The following is a 2,434-nucleotide window of genomic DNA, read 5'->3' as shown; positions in this document are numbered from 1 at the left end:
AAAGAAAGAAAGAAAGAAAGAAAGAAAGAAAGAAAGAAAGAAAGAAAGAAAGAAAGAAAGAAAGAAAGAAAGAAAGAAAGAAAGAAAGAGTATTCAACACAATGTCAAATTAACACATTTATAAATAAAAGTTCAGAATCGTTTACAGTAAATAAGACACCTTCATAATCCCAAATTTAACAAAAAATATTTAGTTCATCCACTTTTAAATTATATTTATATTCTAACATTACTTGCTTGCTCTACCCATACAAAGTTTTACACAATCAGTATTCTGTTCATTGTTAATTTTAAATTTACTACTACACTTTGCTTGACAGAGAAAAAGAGAGAAAGAAGAGCAGTAGAAAACCTGACTTTATATTTAGTGCTTTGCTACTATAAGCCCCTGTTGGCCCCACTTATGACTGTATGGGGGTGAAGAACAAACATTATACCCGATTACAGTCCTTCCCTACCTAAACACCATTCGGAGTCAGTGTGTGGAACATTTGTCAGGTGGCTGGAGCTAATTTGAGGCCTTTTAGGTGCCTGTAAAACAATCTGACGCTAAAGTAAGCAATTTGTTGCATACAGGTGATAGGTGTGAGACGTTTGCAGGGTTTTTCTGCAGCAGCGATGAGACTGCATGCAGTTTGGATGTCAAGGTTTGATGTTGAGCAGCTAGTTACGTCATCACAGTTTACATAACGCCTGGATGGAAAACCTGCAAAATTAAATCACAAGGGTTTTGGTGTTGTACAACATATGGAAACGGGAGAAGATCGATCTTAGAAAACACAATAAAAATTTTGCCTTCTCAATTTTCAAGATACACATTTTTTACATCTTGATGTTAAGACTGGTTGTAAAAATCTGTTTATTGTAATTTGGAAATGCCTAAAAATTTGTTAAAATAATTTTTTATTGTATGAGGGATTATATAAAATTATGATAAATAACTTCTCACCAAACAGCATTTCATGACTGACTCATATTTGAATTATTGCACAGTAATTTAGATTAAACTGGAGAGAATGTTATTAGATCTGAAAAAACTGCCACTGGACTGGATGATGACGTTCATAATCATCCCCCGTCAGATCATTATAGTCACTAACCTGTGTTTCTCTCTTGCAGAGGTTCCTGCCTTAGATGCCCTGGTTGCTGTAACTGCAGATCAGTTTTTTTTAATAAACACTTTTTGTGTAATCCCACTGTCTGTCTTGCCTTGAATACTGGGTCCACTGTTCTGAGATTTGACACTTGCAGCATTTATTAGAAACTTGATGTAGCTTTTTGAAAGAATAGAGTAGGAGATTGATAGATAGATTGGTGCGGTTGCTGCTATAAACAGATGCTACAGTGGTCTGTTGAGGTGAAGAGAATGCTGAGCCAAAAGGCAAAGCTCTTGACATATCCGTTGGACCACAACCCTACCTTAACTATAGACATGAAATATGGATCATGACTGAAAGATAGAGATCTTGAATATAAGCAGCTGAAATGAGCCTTCTCCACAGGGTGGCTGGACATTCCCTTAGAGATAGGGTGAGGAGCTCAGTCATTGGGGAGACGTTCAGGGTAGAGCTGCTTCTCTTGGTGATCGAGAGGATTGAGCTGAGGTGGCTCGGATATCTTTTTCTGATGCTCTATGGATACTTCCCTTGGGAGGTGTCCCAGCAGGAGGGGGCCAAGGGGATCCCCCAGGACACTATTTTTCTCATGTGGCCTTGGACACTTCTAGCTTCCCCCAGCAGAGCTGGAGGAGGCGTCTGGGTAGAAAGAATTCAGGGAGTCTCTGCTGAGGCTGCTGCCCCCTGGGTTCCTCTTAATGCAGGACTCTTAATGCTGGCTGGAGTGTATCAGCACTTCCAGCAAGATAAATGCATTGAAGCTATGGACTGTCCCACCCATTCCCCAGACTTGAATCTGATTGAGCACATTTGGGACATCTCCATCCATCCACCAATGTCCCGTTGCACCACAGACTGTCCAGGAGTTAACGGATGCTTTAGTCCAGATCTGGGAGGAGATCCCTCAGGATCATCCACCACCTCATCAGGAGCTGTCCAGGCGTTGTAGTGAGGTCAAACAGGCACGTGAAGGCCACATACAATACTGAGCCTAATTTTCACCTGTTTTAAAGACATTACATCAAAGTTGGATCAGCCTGAGGTGTGTTTCTCCACTGTAATTTTGTGTGTTACTTCACACTAAGGCCTCTATTGGTTAATACATTTGATTTCCATAATGATTTGTGTGTGATTTTGTTTTCAGTATATCCAATTTTGTATTAATTCAGAATGTTTCATTCATTCAGATCCAGGGTGTGTTATTTAAGTGTCCCCTTTATTTTTTTGAGCAGTGTAAATCTTAATGCAGGAATGGACATTTTGTTAATTGTCCTGTTGTAGGCTGTCATTAAAGTTAAACTGAATGTTGAAGGGTGACT

Source organism: Cyprinodon variegatus, unplaced genomic scaffold (genome assembly GCF_000732505.1).
Source record: "Cyprinodon variegatus isolate N-32 unplaced genomic scaffold, C_variegatus-1.0 Scaffold83, whole genome shotgun sequence".
Taxonomy (NCBI): Eukaryota; Metazoa; Chordata; class Actinopteri; order Cyprinodontiformes; family Cyprinodontidae; genus Cyprinodon; species Cyprinodon variegatus.
The sequence above is the reverse complement of the archived record's forward strand: the minus strand, read 5'-3'. Positions refer to the sequence as shown.